The sequence below is a fragment of the Rhinoraja longicauda genome, chromosome 8 (assembly GCF_053455715.1).
Source record: "Rhinoraja longicauda isolate Sanriku21f chromosome 8, sRhiLon1.1, whole genome shotgun sequence".
Lineage (NCBI taxonomy): Eukaryota > Metazoa > Chordata > Chondrichthyes > Rajiformes > Arhynchobatidae > Rhinoraja > Rhinoraja longicauda.
This window is the reverse complement of record NC_135960.1, coordinates 47,905,894-47,925,218: the sequence shown is the minus strand read 5'-3', so window position 1 is coordinate 47,925,218 and position 19,325 is coordinate 47,905,894.

Here is a 19,325-nt window from a genome sequence, read left to right as displayed (position 1 = left end):
CAGAATCTGCAGTTATTTTCTTACTCATGCCTATGACTCATTCAGCTCTGGGTACATTAGAATGCAGCAACCTGCTTTAACTGGATGTGACTTTGCTTACAGCAGGCAAGGATAACAAAGTGTAAAGCAACATTAGCAACGAATTAGTAATTCAGAATAAATCCATTAACTCACAGGTAAAGGGGTCTGTAAATACTGTCTTTGTATAGGTGTCCACAAATCCAACTAATTAAACTGCTCACAGACACCAAGCTGCCACGCATCATGAGCTGGCCTTTACCTAATTTCTTCTCAGTTTCCAGTCACTTCACCCTTACCACCCAAGCACACAGATTGCTGGTTATTTCCAATCCCTTCCATTTGTGATTTCCTCCTGTCCCGTTCCCTAATTCCATTCTAGCATTTTTCCTTGAATTTACCAACAAGAGAACAAACATACAGTGCCCTCCATAATGTTTGAGACAAAGACCCATCATTTATTTATTTGCCTCTGTACTCCACAATTTGAGATTTGTAATAGAAAAAAAAAATCACATGTGGTTAAAGTGCACACTGACAGATTTTATTAAAGGGTATTTTTATACATTTTTGTTTCACCATGTGGTTTCACCAACAACCCCAAGGAAGAAAGAAAACACCACAGAAGTCTGTTGCATTTCACCCCCAAAAAGGAAAACAGTGTGAAGAAAACAAACCTTTTCATTTCCTCTTTTTTTTACATGAGAAGTTTCAACCGAGACATCGACTGGTTCTTTATTTCTTCTGGGAGGTTGGAATCGGAATTAAAGAGAACTTATTTTCCAACTTATAACTAACGGACAACAGGTCCCTGATGTTTAGGGGAAAAAAACTGCAGATGCTGGTTTAAATCGACACAAAATGCTGGAGTAACTTGGCAGTCAGGCAGCATCTCTGGAGAAGCAATGGGTGACGTGTCAGAAGAGTCTGAAGAAAGGTCTCGACCCGAAACGTCACCCATTCCTTCTCTCCAGAGATTCTGCCTGACCTGCTGAGTTACTCCAGCATTTTGTGCCTACCTGAGACCCCTGATGTTGACAGGCTGGTTGAAGCCAAGAGATGTCAGGTGTCTGGAAGCAGCAAGTGAAAAATGAGTGACACTGTTCGATGCACTGCGACATGTAAGCAAAATGCATTTTGAAATATTGAGTATCATAATATTTTGATTCATTCATTTTCTGACTATTCTTTTATTGTAAATGTGATCACTTCAATAAAAATTAGAGGCTAACTATGTTCATTCAGTTTGATTGCTGGAAGCAGGCAAATAAAATTAGGTGCAGTTGTGTAGCCTACATTTACAATTTGTTTCGTTAGGTCTACATTTGTATCTGCTAATGTTCGATTTCAAATGGTTTATTAATGGAAAGGGTGTTGTTCCCAAAACTATATGACAAAATAGCATCGTTTTTTTCTCTCTCTCATCACAACTTTCTTGTACCCTACGTCTGTAAGTTAATACCAATCATAAAAGTATTGCTTGCTTGCAAGGCCATCTTCTTCATAAAGGGCCTGTCCCACTTAGGCGATTTTAAGGCGACTGCCGGTGACTAGGCTGTCGCCAACAGGTCATCACGGGCATGATCGTGAGGAGTCTTCCAAGAATCGTAGTGGATCTCAGAGAAATCAACCGGAGTAAAATTTCTCGGCGACAGCTGGCTTGTCGCCAGGTATCGTTGCTTATTGCGGTCGCTGTCGCATGCTGTCCCCAGGTTTGCTAGGTTCTCTTAGATGCATTTAGAAGCACATAATATTAAAATAAGTAAAGTTATTTCAAGATACCATAAAATGCTTGTGTTTAACCAATTTATTTACCGTCAGGACATTTGACAGGTAGATTGGAGGTGACGATTTGGCGGTCAGGTAAGCGTGGGAATTTTCACGATGTTTATGGCCATCAGCGATCACATTTAAAGTAGGCTCCCAACCCAGATACGCAACCCAGAAACCAGATATGTATCTCCTGTACATTTTCAAAGAATGCCCACACACTTTTCACAAAAATCCATTTAACCACTTTTAAAATTAAATTTCATTACACTTCGATTAGTAAACTGGAAGTCAATCCAGTTTATGCCTTGTTACCGTGAAACTTGGTTTTCAAGTAACCCGGGCTAGATGTAATATTTCAAAACTCTCAGGTACTTACCGACTTGTCAGTGATTTCAGCGAAAATTAGGACGCCGGAGAAGCATTGACAGCGTGGGAATTTCGCGATGTTTCCGAAGACGGTGTAATCTCGACCTGACTCGGCATTGTCGTCGGGTAAAAGAAAATTTTGCCGATCTGCTACGACTTTGACAGTCGCCTAAAAAAGTCGCCTAAAAAAGTCGCCTAAGTGGGACAGGCCCTTAAGAAACAAAATTCGTAAAGTGAAACACCTTGTAGTTATAGCAGAGATTGAGACACATGAGAGCCAATTGAAAAAAAGTAGGCAACAAAAGCTGTGGGAGCATGTGTGCGTGTGTTTGCCCATGCACAACTGATCCAGCCCGCATGAAGTCGCATTTTGCCTATTCCGGCTCCTGACCTAAAATGAGTTTGACACCCCTGCTTTAGACTTTTGAGATACAAAGTGGAAACAGGCCCTTTGGCACACTGAGTCTGTGCCGACCAGCGATCCCCATACACTAGCACTATCCTATAATTTTACCAAAGCCAATTTATCCACAAACCAGCATGTCTTTGGAATATGGGAGGAAACTGGAGCACCCGGAGAAAACCCACTTGGTCACAGGGAGAACGTACAAACTCCATACAGACAGCACCCATAGTCAGGATCGAACCTGGGTCTCTAGTGGCGTAAGGTAGCAGCTCTACAATATTTACTATTAGCAAACTTCCCATCAGGAATCTCTGGCAACTGCTATCACTCTATAACTGCCGGAGGAACTCCTTGACTTGGCAAGACTTTGCAAAGCTAAATATATTTTTCTGCCTTAATGGGTGGCAAAAATGAGTCTATTCTACAAAAAACGGGAAAAGGTTGGTCAAGTCAGAGTCTATTAATTACCTCAGATACTCAAATATTTAAAACATTGCTACGTACTCCAACCTAAAAACAGGATGGTTTTACATTCATTTGAAGATGCAGCAGGGAAGCAGAGCCTTTGCCCCACTGAGTCCACACTGACCATCGATCACCTGTTCACACTAGTTATACCATATCTCACTTTCACATCAACACCTGATGCACTGGAGACAATTTTACAGAGAGCCAATTAACCTACAGTCTCGCATGTCTTTGGGATATGGGAGGAAACTCACGCGGTCACAGGGTGAACATGCAAACTCCACACGGAGAGCACCCGAGGTTGGGATCAAACCCAGGTCTCAATAGACAATAGACAATAGGTGCAGGAGTAGGCCATTCAGCCCTTCGAGCCAGCACCGCCATTCAATGCGATCATGGCTGATCACTCTCAATCAGTACCCCGTTCCTGCCTTCTCCCCATACCCCCTCACTCCGCTATCCTTAAGAGCTCTATCCAGCTCTCTCTTGAAAGCATCCAACGAACTGGCCTCCGCTGCCTTCTGAGGCAGAGAATTCCACACCTTCACCACCCTCTGACTGAAAAAGTTCTTCCTCATCTCCGTTCTAAATGGCCTACCCCTTATTCTTAAACTGTGGCCCCTTGTTCTGGACTCCCCCAACATTGGGAACATGTTATCTGCCTCTAATGTGTCCAATCCCCTAATTATCTTATATGTTTCAATAAGATCCCCCCTCATCCTTCTAAATTCCAGTGTATACAAGCCCAATCGCTCCAGCCTTTCAACATACGACAGTCCCGCCATTCCGGGAATTAACCTAGTGAACCTACGCTGCACGCCCTCCATAGCAAGAATATCCTTCCTCAAATTTGGAGACCAAAACTGCACACAGTACTCCAGGTGCGGTCTCACCAGGGCCCGGTACAACTGTAGAAGGACTTCTTTGCTCCTATACTCAACTCCTCTTGTTACGAAGGCCAACATTCCATTGGCTTTCTTCACTGCCTGCTGTACCTGCATGCTTCCTTTCATTGACTGATGCACTAGGACACCCAGATCTCGTTGAACTCCCCCTCCTCCTAACTTGACACCATTCAGATAATAATCTGCCTTTCTATTCTTACTTCCAAAGTGAATAACCTCACACTTATCTACATTAAACTGCATCTGCCATGTATCCGCCCACTCACACAACCTGTCCAAGTCACCCTGCAGCCTTATTGCATCTTCCTCACAATTCACACTACCCCCCAACTTAGTATCATCTGCAAATTTGCTAATGGTACTTTTAATCCCTTCGTCTAAGTCATTAATGTATATCGTAAATAGCTGGGGTCCCAGCACCGAACCTTGCGGTACCCCACTGGTCACTGCCTGCCATTCCGAAAGGGACCCATTTATCCCCACTCTTTGCTTTCTGTCTGTCAACCAATTTTCTATCCATGTCAGTACCCTACCCCCAATACCATGTGCCCTAATTTTGCCCACTAATCTCCTATGTGGGACCTTGTCGAACGCTTTCTGAAAGTCGAGGTACACCACATCCACTGACTCTCCCTTGTCAATTTTCCTAGTTACATCCTCAAAAAATTCCAGTAGATTTGTCAAGCATGATTTCCCCTTCGTAAATCCATGCTGACTCGGAATGATCCCGTTACTGCTATCCAAATGCTCAGCAATTTTGTCTTTTATAATTGACTCCAGCATCTTCCCCACCACTGATGTCAGACTAACTGGTCTATAATTACCCGTTTTCTCTCTCCCTCCTTTCTTAAAAAGTGGGATAACATTTGCTATCCTCCAATCCACAGGAATTGATCCTGAATCTATAGAACATTGAAAAATGATCTCCAATGCTTCCACTATTTCTAGAGCCACCTCCTTAAGTACTCTGGGATGCAGACCATCAGGCCCTGGGGATTTATCAGCCTTCAGTCCCATCAGTCTACCCAAAACCATTTCCTGCCTAATGTGGATTTCCTTCAGTTCCTCCATCACCCTAGGTTCTCCGGCCCCTAGAACATTTGGGAGATTGTGTGTATCTTCCTCAGTGAAGACAGATCCAAAGTAACGGTTTAACTCGTCTGCCATTTCTTTGTTCCCCATAATAAATTCCCCTGCTTCTGTCTTCAACGGACCCACATTTGCCTTGACTATTTTTTTCTCTTCACGTACCTAAAAAAACTTTTGCTATCCTCCTTTATATTATTGGCTAGTTTACCCTCGTACCTCATCTTTTCTCCCCGTATTGCCTTTTTAGTTAACTTTTGTTGCTCTTTAAAAGAGTCCCAATCCTCTGTCTTCCCACTCTTCTTTGCTATGTTATACTTCCTCTCCTTAATTTTTATGCTGTCCCTGACTTCCCTTGTCAGCCACAGGTGTCTCTTACTCCCCTTAGAGTCTTTCCACCTCTTTGGAATAAATTGATCCTGCAACCTCTGCATTATTCCCAGGAATACCTGCCATTGCTGTTCTACCGTCTTCCCTGCTAGGTCCTCCTTCCAATCAATTTTGGCCAGCTCCTGCCTCATGCCTCTGTAATCCCCTTTGCTATACTGTAATACCGACACTTCCGATTTTCCCTTCTGCCTCTCCAACCCAAAACCGGTCATAATATTCCAAATGTGGCCTCACCAGCAGCTTATAAAGTCTCAGCAATACATCCTTGCTTTTATATTGACCAAGTGGACCCGTTGGGCACTAGGAGATTGATTTCAACTTTAAAATGTGAATAACTTAAAAAATATAACACCGATTTCAATGAAACTTCTTCCATTAGCACCAAAGGGATGACGGTGAGTAAGGTGGGCCTAAAATTGTCGCACTATCGTGTACCATTTTGGCTGTAGTTCAGGAACAAACAAACAAACAAACAAACGAGAGTTTTAGTATACAACACGTTCTGTGTTGTATGACTTGCAGCTTTCACCAAGTAAGCCATCAATCAAGCTCCACGGCATGTCAATAAAGAGACCAAAATTTAAAAATCCCCATAGAATATTTTGTCGGCAACATTTGCCAGACTTGCTCTGTCTACAAGGGTCACTGATGATGCTCGGAGTCTCCACAGTGCGCACCTCATTACAAGGTTTAGTTTAGTTGAGATATACAGTGCAAAAACAGGCCCTTCGGCCCACCGTGTCCGCACCGACCAGCAATCCCTGCACATTAACACTATCCTACACATACTAGGGCCAATTTACATTTATACCAAGCCAATTAACCTACAAACCCATTCCTTCTCTCCCGAGATGCTGCCTGACCTGCTGAGTTACTCCAGCATTTTGTGTCTACCTTCGATTTAAACCAGCATCTGCAATTCTTTCCTACACAACCTACAAACCTGTACGTCTTTGGAGTGTGGGAGGAAATCGAAAAACTCGGAGTAAAACCCACGCAGGTCACGGGGAGAATGCACAAACTTCGTACAGACAGCACCCGTAGTCGGGATCAAACCCGGGTCTCCAGTGCTGCAAGTGCTGTAAGGCAGCAACTCTACCGCTGCACCATCTTGCCGCGACAAGGTGGACAATAACTAGATTCTTGATGACCTCAGACCTTCCAGTGGAGTATGTAAGAAGGAACAGCCGATGCTGGTTTATACTGAAGAGAGATACAAAATGTTGGAGTAAAACAGCGCGTCAGGCAACATCTCTGGGGAGAAGGCATGTGTTAAATGTGTGGGGCTTGGATCCAGCTACATTGAGGTTCAATCCTGACCTTGGGTGCAGTCTGTGTTGTCTTGAACCATTCTCCCTGTGATCACTTGCATCTTCCCTGGTTGCTCTGGTTTGATCCCACAAAACAAACTTGTACAGACTGGCATAGAAATTGTCCACTGTTAATTTCCCTTAATGTCAAAGGATGGCAGGAGTATGGGAGAGGGGAGAGTTAATAAGGATGTGAGAGGACAAACATGATTTAGTGTATTGGGTGCTTATTGACTGGTGTGGATACAATGGCTCTGTTTCAGAGCTCTATAAGTCTCTGACACTATAATTGCATTTGCGAATCAATAAATGACACCAGTTTAATGTGTCGTGTAATCAATGCTGATGCAGAAGATAAAGGTTTATTATTTTGGGTGGCTTCAGCCCAGAAGAAAAAGTCCTTTCAAAATCTATTAAACCACATTTTGGGTGGCATGGTGGCGCAGCGGTAGTGTTGCTGCCTTACAGCGCCAAAGACCCGGGTTTGATCCTGACTACAGGTGTTATCATTACAGAGTTTGTACGTTCTACCATGACCTCGTGGGTTTTCCCCGTCTGCGCCCTCAAGGTCAGCTGTGGGAGGCGTCCTCGGGGAACAAAGGCAGCCAGACGAGAAGAGGAACGTCGGTACACTGAACGATCCAGGGTCTCGCCTGGATTGGGCGCCACTCCATTAGACCTAATGTGCGGACTTTGGAAATGACGCCATCTCTGGCACTGTTGCCACTGTTAAAGCACTGTTGAATTCAAGTACAAAACTTTAATTGAACTATTGTACTTGAGTTTGGTCTGATTCACGCATAGTATTATCAGATTTGATTGGATAATATGTAAAACAACGATTTTCACTGTACCTTGTTACACGTGACAATAATAAACCTAAACCTAAAAGTGCCCTACCATACCTAATGACACATAACTGATTTGCACAAAACGACTTTTCTTCAGAGCTCTCAGGAAGATGTTGTTCCAGACAGGAGAGGGGCAATTCCAAAAGGGGGTATGGTGCACTGGCACCATTCAAGCAGTCCAATTAGAGCTCTTGTTTCCCTTATCCCTAACCAGTCAGAGGAATTGTCCCGACCCGAAATGTCACCCATTCCTTCTCTCCAGAGATGCTGCCTGACCCGCTGAGTTACTCCAGCATTTTGTGTCTATCTTCGGTATAAACCAGCATCGGCTGTTCCTTCTTACACACTCCAATTACAGTAATTAATCTGGAAAACTGCCATGGATATTCGGGGCCAGAGTGCTACACTGTCTCCACAGTACAAACACAAAGTGCTGGAGGAACTCAGCGGCACAGTGGAGGAGTTGCTGCCTCACAGCGCCAGACACCCGGGTTTGATCCTGACTACGGATGTTGTCTGTACAGAGTTTATACGTTCTCCCGGTGACCGTGTGGGTTTTCTCCGGGTGCTCCGGTTCCCCCCCCCCCCCCCCCATAATCCAAGGACATACAGGTTTGGAAGTTAATTGGCTTTAGTAAATTGTAAAATCATCCCTGGTGTGTAGGATAGTTTAGTGTACAGGGTGATCGCAGGCCGGTGCGTGCTCTGTGGGCCGAATGGCCTATTTCCACACTGGAACTCTAAAGCCTAAAATCAGGCAACATCTGTATTTTTTCTATTTTTAAATCATTAGTTAGTCAATTATTTTGACAGAGACAGAAGGAAATGCAGATACGTTTTACCAAAAAAACTCAGCGGGTCAGGCAGCATCTCTGGAAGTCATGGCTGGACAATGTGTCGGGACCCTTCTTCAGACTGATTGTAGTGGGGGGAGAAAGTTGGAACAGAAGTGGGGTGGGACAAAGCCTGACAAGTGATAGGTGGATGATAGTCACAAAATGCTGGAGTAAAACAGTGGGTCAGGCAGCATCCCTGGAGAAAAGGAATAGGTGGTGTTTCAGGTGGGAACTCTTCTTCAGACCTGAAATGCCACTTATTCCTTCTCTCCAGAGATGCTGCTTGACCGGCTGAATTACTCCAGCATTTTGTGTCTATCTTCGGTATAAACCAGCATCGGAAGTTCCTTCCTAAACAAGTGATAGGAGGATGCAGGTGAAGGGGGTTTGATTGGCAGATGGGAGGATAAAGCCTAGAGATGAAAAGGAGACAAAAGGGTGTCGGATATGGAGAGATGAGGAGCGAAATGTGAAGCCAGAGGAAAGGATGCAAAGAGAAGGTCACAGTGGAGAGAGGCATGGGGGTGGTGGAATAGTGAGATAAATGGTGTTCCAGGGTGTTTCAATCTTTTAAAACTGTGATAGTTTCGTTTTTAGTTTAGTTTAAAGATACAGTGCGGAACAGGCCCTTCAGCCCACCGAGTCCATTCTGACCAGCAATCACCCCGTACACTAACACGATCCTACACTAGGGCAATGCACAATCTTTACTAAAGCCAATTAACCTGCAAACCTGTACTTCTTTGGAGTGTGAGAGGAAACCGGAGCACCTGTGGAAAACGCAGGCAGTCACGAGGAGAACACACAAACTCCGTACACACAGGATCCATTATCAGAATTGGACCCGAGTCTCTGGCGCTGTAAGGCAGGATCTCTACCGCTGAACCACTGCCCCACCCCTGATAGAAAAGTTGATTTGTATGGAATAAGATCCTTCATGATTTGTAGGCATATCATGTGGGAGGCAATTCAACTTGATGAGCGCTGTTTCATTTTCCTTTAGATCTATTAAATATTTGTAAGCATACCCAATATCAAGGGACTTAGGAATGAAAGTCGTTTTAACAAACGTAGACTGCTTTCATCACTTGTAATTGGTGACCCAGGTCCAATGTTCTCAGAAGCCACGGTTTGGAAAGCTGAGCGTTTTTAATCTTTTATTAGCAGCTCATCAACTACAAAGGAGAAAATATTTTTCAGCACATTGGTCTTAATTGGGCTTCTGTTCTCTTAACATTGTGCTGGGATAATGAACATTTTAAGCATCTTTATATCAATCACTTTCCAAAGATTATAAATGTATTTCCCAAACTGCCAAATCTTTTTTTTTAATAAAGAATGTCAACTACAGTAAATGAAAGTGAAAGGGCTTTTATTAGATTTTCCTATCAAAGTCCCAGTGCAGGTATTTTGTTAATGATGCTATTGGCAGTGAAATGATTTAGTCATCCCAGTAAGAAAATCTAATTGACCTGGTTGTTTGCAATATGTGTTGCCTTTTGTATATCCGGTTGACATCCTTTGTGATGGTTTATTTTCCATAATTGGAGCAACAAACTATTAATTCAGTTCTAGTTTAATTTAGAGATACAGTGTGGAAACAGGCCCATTGGACCACCGAGTCCACGCCGACCGGTGATCACCCGAACACTAGTTCTATCCTACACACTAGAGGGTATGGGGAGAAGGCAGGAACGGGGTACTGATTGAGAGTGATCAGCCATGATCGCATTGAATGGCGGTGCTGGCTCGAAGGGCTGAATGGCCTACTCCTGCACCTATTGTCTATTGTCTATTGTCTATTGAACAATTTTACTGAAGCCAATTAATCTACAAACCTACCAGTCTTTGGAACATGGGTGGAAACCGGAGCACCCGGAGAAAACCCATGCAGTCACAGTACAAACTCCGTACAGATAAACACCCATAGTCAGGATTGAACCCAGGTCTCTGGCGCTGTGAATCAGCAACTCCACCGCTGTGCCACTGTGGCACCCTCAGACAAGAGTAATACCTAATGAACTATCTATAGAAGTATATAAAATTATGAAAAGCATGGATAGGGTAGACAGTTAGAAACTTTTTTCCCCAAGATGGATATATCAAATACTAGAAGGTGTAGCTTTAACGTGAGAGGGACAAAATGTAACGAAGTTGTGTGGGGCAAGTATTTTATTTTACACTGAGAGTGGTGGGTGCCTGGAACATGCTGCCAGTGATGGTAGAGGAGGGTACAATAGAGGCGTTTAAGAGACTTTTAGAAAGCCACATGGATATGCAAGGAATGGAGGGATATGGAATAGATGCAGGCATATAAGGTGACAAAGACCTAGGTTCAATCCTGACTATGGGTGCTGACTGTGTGGAGTTTGCATGTTCTCCCTGTGACCGCGTGGGCTTCCTCCTGGTGCTCTGGTTTCCACCACATTCCAAAGACGTACAGGTTTGTAGGCAAATTGCCCCTAGTGTGTAAGGAGTGGTGAGTATGTGGGATAACATGGAACTAATGTGAACAGGTTATTGGTGGTCGGCATGGACCCAGTGGGCCGAAGGGCCTGTTTCCATGCCCTGTCTCCAAACCAAACTAAACAAATTTCTTGTGTCTACTTGTTTCCTAATGTGTTCCTGGGTTCCAGGAAGTACTAATGAACACTGACTGCAGCCTGGTGTTCCTTCATTCTACACAGCGTACCAACAGCATCCACTTCATAATTTTATATGCAGATGTTCTGTTACCAATTCAGTGTGTAGTTGAAAACTTTCATCAGACTTGAAATGAACTCCAGTTGTGCCAATGAAGCTCTTCTTTAAAAATAGCAAGCAACATTGCTTAAACTTTGCTTGGTATTTTCTTTTAATCTGTGCATTTCTCAGCTAATTGAACAGGAAATTATACTAAAGACAGACGTAAATTGCTGGAGTAACCCAGCAGGTAAGGCAGAATCCCTGGAGAACATAGATAGGTGTTGCTTTGGGTTGGGACCCTTCTTCAGGCTGTTTGGAGGGGGGGGGGGGGGGCTGGTAGCAAAAAAACAAACATTCGGGGCCAGCAGCAGATGATCTCAGGCAGAGAGGTTCCCTGATAGACTGATTGTTGGCTGGGGATGGTGTGATTCCAAGAGGGAATGGAGGGCTATAGATCACGTACAGGCAAAGGAGAATAATTTAATGTAGAGACACAAGCAGAGGCTGGAATCTTGCGTAGAACAGTACACATTGGAGAAACTCAAGGGCAGCACAGTGGCTCAGTGGTAGAGTTGCTGACTTACAGCACCAGATAACCGCGTTCGATCCTGACCACGGTGCTATCTGTGCAGAGTTTGTATGTTCTCCCTGTGACCACGTGGGATTTCTCTGGGTGCTCAGGTTTCTTTTCACACTCCAAAGACATACAGGTTTGTAGGTTAATTGGCTTTGGTAAAGTTGTAAATCGTACCTTGTGCGTAGGATAGTGTTAGTGCACAAGGTGATCACTGGTCGGCACGGACTCGGTGGGCCAAAGGGCCTGCTTCCGCACTGTATCTCTAAAAGTCCGTAAAAAAGGGTCAGGCAGCACCTCTTAACTTGGCATCATGTTCCGCACAGACATTGTGGGCCAAAGGGCCTGTTCACGTGCTCTGGTCTACATCCTATGTTAAGCTTACTCAGTTTCAGTAGTCGAAGAAGATATAATTGAAGCATAACCTCTTTGCTTTTGTGTTTTATGCCCCTAACAATAATTCTCTATTAATTGTCCTAATTACTCAATACCTCTCCATTACAGACTTTTCAAAGTTCATATGTTTTAGGAGCAGAATTAGGCCATTCAGCCCATCAAGTCCACTGCGCCAATCATGGCTGACCTATCTTTCCATCTCAACCCCCCTCTCCTGCCCTCCCCCCATAACCCCTGACAGCATTACTCATCAAGAATCAGTCAATCTGGGCCTGACAAAAATACCCAATAACTACCTCCACAGCCATCTGTGGTAAAGAATTCCACGATTCACCAGCCTCTGATTAAAATTCTCCTCATCTCCTTTCTAAAGGTATGTCCTTATACTCTAAGGCAGTGGCCTCTGGTCCTAGACTCTCCCACTAGTGGAAACATCCTTTCCACAGCGAATTTTGTGAATCATGCTCTGCGATACCCAGATTTCTGTACATCTCAGATTTGTATTTTTGATCCGTCTTCTTGCCAAAATAGCGTTGCAATTTCCCCACATTATACCCAATTAACCAGATTTTTGCCTATTCACTGAACCCATTCATGTCCCTTTGTAGTTTCCTTAAGTCACATAGTCACACAGCATGAAAACAGTCCCTTAGACCCAAAGCGACCATCGATCACCCCGTACACTAGCACTATCCTACACACTGCAACTTGCCCACACCGACCAACATGTCCCATCTACACTAGTTCCAATTGCCTGCTTTTGGCCCATATCCCCCTAAACCTTTCCTATCCAGGTACTTGTGTATGTGTTTCTTAAACATTGCGATAGTACCTGCCTCAACTACTTATTCCAGCAGCTTGTTCCGTTACCCACCATCCTTTGTGTAAAAAAAGTTACTCCTTTTCACACCTACTTTACCACTTATCTTTGTATTGTCAGCAAATTTAACATCCATACCTTTGGCAGCTTCATCCAAGTCACATATATAAATAGTAAATAGTGACACCTATAACATCACAGATAACAAAAGATCTTTAACAAATTGTGAAATCTCCAGTCCTTTGTGCCTTTATTTTGTCAATCAGTTATTTTCAGAATATCTAAATCTTCAAAGATTATCGTGCTTTATTCTTATTAATTCTTTTGATATGTTTGCAAGTTTCTTCCTTCTCCTCCACCTTCTTTCTGCTGTCATAGAGTTTATAGATTAATATGATTATCGATCCTGTATTTTCTTTTATCCCCATTCAATGAGACTTTATTGCTCTTTGACCCTTTAGAGATACAGCGTGGACACAGGCCCTTTGGCCCACCGACTCCACAATCACCAGCGATCACCCCCTCACTAGCACATTAGGGACGATTTACAGAAGCCAATTAACCTACAAACCTGTATGTTTTTAGTGTGGGAGGAAACCAGAGCACTGGGAGAAAATGCACAAGGTTACAGAGAAAATGTACAAACTCCGTGCAGACAGCACCCGTCGTCAGGATCGAACCTGTGTCTCTGACGCTGTAAGGCAGCAACTCCACCGCTGCGCCACTGTGCTGCCCCCTGTGACTCTCACAGCACATTTTCCATTATAGTATCTCCCATAAGTGCCTCACAACAGAGGTCATCGGTTTAAGGTGAGGGTGGGAAAGATTTAATAGGAACCTGAGGGGCAGCTTCTTCACACAAAGGGTGGTGGGTGCATGGAACAAGTTGCCGGAGGAGATAGATGAGGCAGGTACTATTGCAACGATTAAGAAATTTACATGGATAGGACAGGTTTAGATTGATATGGCCCAAATGCAGGTTGGTGGCATGTGTAGATGGGACATGTTGGTCAGTATGGGCAAGTTGGGCTGAAGGGCCTGTTTCCACGCTGTATCACTCTATGACTCTAAGTATGGCAATTCCATCTCTCCTTTTTCCCTTTCTATCTTTTCTAAACCTAATATATTTAAAACATACAAATATTTATTGATAGACGTCTAAAGAGGGTCCCGACCTGAAATGCTGCCTGTCCAGTTTAGTTTTAGCTCAAGATCTGCAGTCCCTGTGTCACTACATATTTATAGTGTTTGATTCCCACTTCCCCAAATATTCTTTTTTTAGCTGTGTATCTGATTGCTCTCTGTCCAGTTCTCTGGTTTTAGTCGGGACATTGTGTGCATTATTGTGTCTCTTGTCTTATTTTTAACTATTCTTTTTTACACTCTGTCCTATTATCCTGGCTATTTATGTTGTTTGTCATTTTAGTTTGTCATGTGCTCCTCTTTCCATTTTTAAAATTTATACTTGTTTGATGAACATTAGGCTTTTTAGAGACACACCGCGGAAACAGGCCCTTCACAAGAACACAAGAACACAAGAAAATAGGAGCAGGAGTAGGCCAACCGGCCCCTCAAGCCCGCTCCGCCATTCAATACGATCATGGCTGATCCTACCCCAACCCCCTTCCCACTATCGCCCTTCTTCCCACCCAAAAGAACCGTGTGATCTCCTGGGCGAAAAAACGGATAAAAACCCAGGCCAATTTGGGAAAAAAATCCGGGAAATTCCTCTCCGACCCCAAGCTAGGTGATCAAAACTTGTCCAGGAGATTACTCAGGTCTTACTATACTAACAATAGCTCATGTCCACTTCCCTGCCCGCTCCCCGTAACCCCTAATTCCCTTGTCTATTAAAAAACAATCTATTTCCGTTTTAAATTTATTTAACGTTCCTGCTTCCACAGCTCCCTGAGGCAGCAAATTCCACAGACTAACCACCCTCTGAGTGAAGAAGTTTCTCCTCATCTCAGTTTTAAAAGAGCCCCCTCTTATTCTAAGACTACGCCCCCTAGTTCTGGTCTCCCCGATCATCGGAAACATCTTTAGCGCATCCACCCGATCAAGGCCCCTCACGATCTTATACGTCTCAATAAGATCGCCTCTCATTCTTCTGAACTCCAATGAGAAAAGTCCCAACCTACTTAACCTTTCCTCATATGTCAACCTCTTCGGTCCACCGAGTCCATGCCGACCAGCGATCACCCTGTACACTCAAAGGTATTTATTCACAAAATGCTGGAGTAACTCAGCAGGTCAGGCAGCATCTCAGGAGAGAAGGAATGGGTGATGTTTCGGGTCGAGACCCTTCTTTTGACACACTATGTCACACTATCTTACACACTAGGGACAATGTACGATTTTTACTGAAGCCAATTAATCTACGAACCTGCACGTCTTTGTAATGAGGGAGTAAACCGGAGCAGGGAAAGCGTACAAACTCCGTACAGACAGCACCCATAGTCAGGATTGAACCCAGGTCTTTGGCACTGTCAGGCAGCAATTCTACCGCTGCCACCACTGTACAGTCCCTGTGCTACCTGTAAATTTATTTCATCTCAGTTTAAAACCTTTGCCACCTCACTACTAACCCTCTCTGTTAGGACACTGATCTCACTCCAGCACAAGTAGAGCAGTAGGCTGCCGTCTCCCATACTGTCATCAATCCCATCGCCTCCACAGCCTCCAACCTTATCGTTCCCCAACCCCGCACTGCCCGCTTCTATCTCCTTCCCAAAATCCACAAGCAGGACTGTCCTGTCCTGCCCTGCCCTGCAGACCCATTGTTTCAGCCTACTCCTGCCCCACCAAACTCATCTCCAGGTACTTCGATTCTATCTTGTTCCCCCCTGCCCAGTCTCTTCTGACCGACATCCAAGACACCTCACACGTTCTTCAACACTTCAAAAACTTTAAATTCCTTGCTACTATTGCCTAATATCTACTATGTGGAGCTCAACGGGATGACGAAGTGGCATTGCCTTACAGCGCCACAGACTCGGGTTCGGTCTTGACCACGGAAGATGTCTGAAAGGAGTTGGTACATTCTCCCTGTGACCGCGTGGGCTTTCTCCGCGTGCTCCGGTTTTCCTCCTGCACTAACACTATCCCACACACACACTAGGGACAGTCTTTACAATTTCACCAAATCCAATTAACCTACAAACCTATAAATCTTTGGAGTGTGGGAGGAAACCGTAGCTCCCAGAGCAAAACCCACGCAGTCACAGGGAGAACGTACAAACTCCATACAGACAGCACCCATAGTCAGGATCGAACCCAGGTCTCTGGCGCTGTAAGGCAGTAACTCTACCACTGCACCACTGTACTGCTCTTCTCTGTGACGCTACTTATTTTCCCCAGGTTTTCCATTATATTATTTGCTGCCTTTTCGTTTCACACTGATGTTTCTACCCGTTGTTAATTATTCTGGATGCTTATGTAGCTAGTTATTTTTAGCTGAGTGGAAGAGTGTGTGTGGTAAATGAAAAGCTAAGACCGATTTCTCGTGGACTTACTGCTGCTCTCTTGCACTGATAATGACATCAGTAAGTTTTCATTCCTCGCTGGGCTTAACTGCTGAGGGGTGTTGTCATGGCTTTCATTCATCTGCCAATGCATTGCTCAACTCCAGTTCAGATGATTTGTGCTGTGAAACATGAACCTATGACTTTCCAACCCACTGCTACCAATTGAGCTACTGCTGAATTAATACTGCATAAATACTGAATAAATAAATACCTATATTTATTTTTTAAATCCATTATTATCTGAAAGATTCACGTATTTTGATTGTCAGAGAAGCCACTAACATCACAGTAAACTCACTCATGCAACATTAGATGGCACCGTGGTAGAGTTGCTGCCTCACAGCACCAGAGACCCTTGTTCTGTGTGGATAAGAAAATAACTGCAGATGCTGGTACAAATCGAAGGTATTTATTCACAAAATGCTGGAGTAACTCAGCAGGTCAGGCAGCATCTCAGGAGAGAAGGAATGGGTGACGTTTCGGGTCGAGACCCTTCTTCAGACTGATGTCAGGGGGGCGGGACAAAGGAAGGATATAGGTGGAGACAGGAAGATGGAGGGAGATCTGGGAAGGGGAGGGGAAGAGAGGGACAGAGGAACTATCTAAAGTTGGAGAAGTCGATGTTCATACCACTGGGCTGCAAGCTGCCCAGGCGAAATATGAGGTGCTGTTCCTCCAATTTCCGGTGGGCCTTCCGGAGGAGGCCGTGTGGAGTTTGTGCGTTCTCCCTGCGACCCCGTGGGTTTTCTGTGGGCGCTCCAGTTTCCTCCCATATTCCAAAGACGTGCTGGTTTGTAGGAGTGATCGCTGGTCAGTGCAGACTCGGTGGGCCGAAGGGCCTGTTTCCACGCTGTATCTCTAAAGTCCAAATATGAGTATAAGGAGGCACTACAGTAGTTAAATAGCTATTCCAACGTCATCATCTGGATATGAATGTAATAGGTTTTATGAAGATGCTTCACTCAAACATTGCCACCTTTCAACCACCTTAATAGAGAAACAAGGAACTGTAGATGCTGGTTTACAAAGGACACAAAATGCTGGAGTAACTCAGTGGGTCATGCAGCATCTCTGGAGCACACGGTAAGGTGACATTTCAGGTTGGGACCCTTCTTCAGACTAATTGCTGGTGGAGGGGGAAGAAACATGGAATGGAGGAGAGGCAGGACAAAGCCTGGCAGGTAATAGGTGAACATAGGTGGGGGGGGGGGGGGGGGATCTTGGCTGGATGAAGGCCGGAGTTGAAAAAACAGAAGGTGTGAGACAAGAATTGTGAATTGTGAAGCCAGAGGAGGAATGTAGGTGGAAAAGGAAGGGGGTGGGGGAAATAGGTGCAAGTCTAGGTGAGGCACAGGGGAGAGGGGAGGGGGTGGTGGGGGTGAGGGGGGGGGGTGAGGGGAAAGATGCAGGTGTGAAGGAGAAAGGGGAGGGGGAGGGGACGGTTCTTAATGGTCATCTAAAATTGGAGAACTCAATTGTGATACCATTCGGTTGTAAGCACCCTAATAGGTTTGCCTTAATGACAGACCAACAACTATTAAATGAAAATGGTTGCTTTTACCATGTTTAGTTTAGTTTAGAGCCACAGGAAGCAGGAATTGGTGGGTCCGCGCCAACCAGTGATCACCCGCAAAGTAGTTCTATCCTACACACTTTATAGAAGCCAATTAGCCTACATAGCTGCACATCTTTGGAGTGTGCGAGGAAACCAGAACAGCCGGAAAAATCCCACCTGGTCGCAGGGAGAACGTGCAAACTCCGTACAGACAGCACCCGTAGTCGGGATTGAACCCGGGTCACTGGTGCTGTAAGGCAGCAAACTACCTCTGCACCACCGTGCCTCCCACGTTGTTTCAAGCCATATCACTGAAGGGGATGGAATTTGCAGTGTTCCACCATGAGGCAGCATCTATGAGCAAGTCTGGCAACCATATTGGGCAATATAGTGCTGGGATCCTGCGTTTTAGTCGCCTGTGGCATTGGAGAGAGTTGACTGTAAGGTTCTGAAGCAGATTGACGTCAATTCATTTCACCACAGCGTGGTCTCAGAACCCATGGGATAAGCAGAATATGTAATGTTCACAAATTATTCCCAATCGCAGGCCAGCTTCCGAACCACCAACGATTGCTGCGCCAAAAATGGCTTCATGTGCAAAATATTTAATAGTCTCAGCAGAAAACTTTCCGCGGTAAAGGGAGAGTGGCATTTAGTGACATGGATATAATGCAAGTGGCCAACTTGAAATTAGTTTTGGGTACCAATCTCAGGCCCACAGGGGACCTTTGATTAATTTTATGCAAGAACATGGCATGGTGATCATTGAGAAAACTATTCAAGACAATCTTGAATTCTTTTAACAGAAGGCTGACTTAACCAGTTGGAGAATGTAGATGCATTATTTTGGTAATTAAAATGGTGAAATTCTCTCCTTTCCTCAAACGAGGCGTAATAAGGATTTTGCCCGAACAGTCTGTGACCCAGAGCGCTGTGGCCATAGTGCTATGTTTAAAGCCCCACGCGCTAAGCTGACAGCACTCTGTTTAAACCGTTGCACGCCAAGTCTGTAGTGCTGTGTGTATTGCTTTGCGTGCCAAGTTTGTAGCGCTATGTGTATTGCTTTACACGCCAGTCTGTGGCTGGTAGTGTTTTGTTTCCAAGAGGGGGGCCTTGCTCGGATGCAGTCCCTTGACATTAGTTGTAATTTGAATTTGGGAGCAGTGCTATTGACCAGGACTTACCGGCGGTCATTTTAATAACTGGTCTCTGCCTGTATAAAGGCAGGTGGCAGTAAGCCATAAGGTAGTTCCTGATGAGATTATCTTATAGACGTATAACATTATAAAAGGACTGGACAAGCTAAATGCAGGAAAAATGTTCCCAATGTTGGGCGAGTCCAGAACCAGGGGCCACAGT